A 508-nucleotide genomic window follows, 5' to 3' on the forward strand; every position below is an offset into this window, starting at 1 on the left:
AGCAACTGGGGAACCAGCAGTTAGCGTAACGGCTATGTCGCTGGACTCCCACGTAGTCGACCACGGTTCGTGTCCTGGACCCGGTGGCTTAAAACTCACGCCGGGCGCGTGTGCGTGCGTGCCCAAGATCCCGAGAGGAGAATAGAGGAGAAGGGATTGTGGCGTGACCATCCCCCCTGGGGGGTGATTTCTCGCTTTCTGTCTCTATGTCTCTCTCTGTCTGTCTGGCAAGCGCACGCGCCCTACAGTGAAAACCTCTCCAAAAAAAAAAAAAATTCTAAGCAACTGGTAAAACGGTATAATCACCCCCATTGAGTGATGAGAAACCAGAGATTGTTTTTTTTTTCTTTTTAAGAGAGATTTTTGCTATAGAGTGTGTGTGCTCACCAGGGAGACAGAGAGACAGAACCCAAGAAATCAGCCCCCCAGGAGGGACGGCCACACCGCAATCCCTTCTCTTCCAGTCTCCTCTTGGGATTTTGGGCACACACGCACATGCACCCAGTGT

This window comes from Tupaia chinensis, unplaced genomic scaffold (genome assembly GCF_000334495.1).
Source record: "Tupaia chinensis unplaced genomic scaffold, TupChi_1.0 Scaffold000350_1, whole genome shotgun sequence".
Lineage (NCBI taxonomy): Eukaryota > Metazoa > Chordata > Mammalia > Scandentia > Tupaiidae > Tupaia > Tupaia belangeri.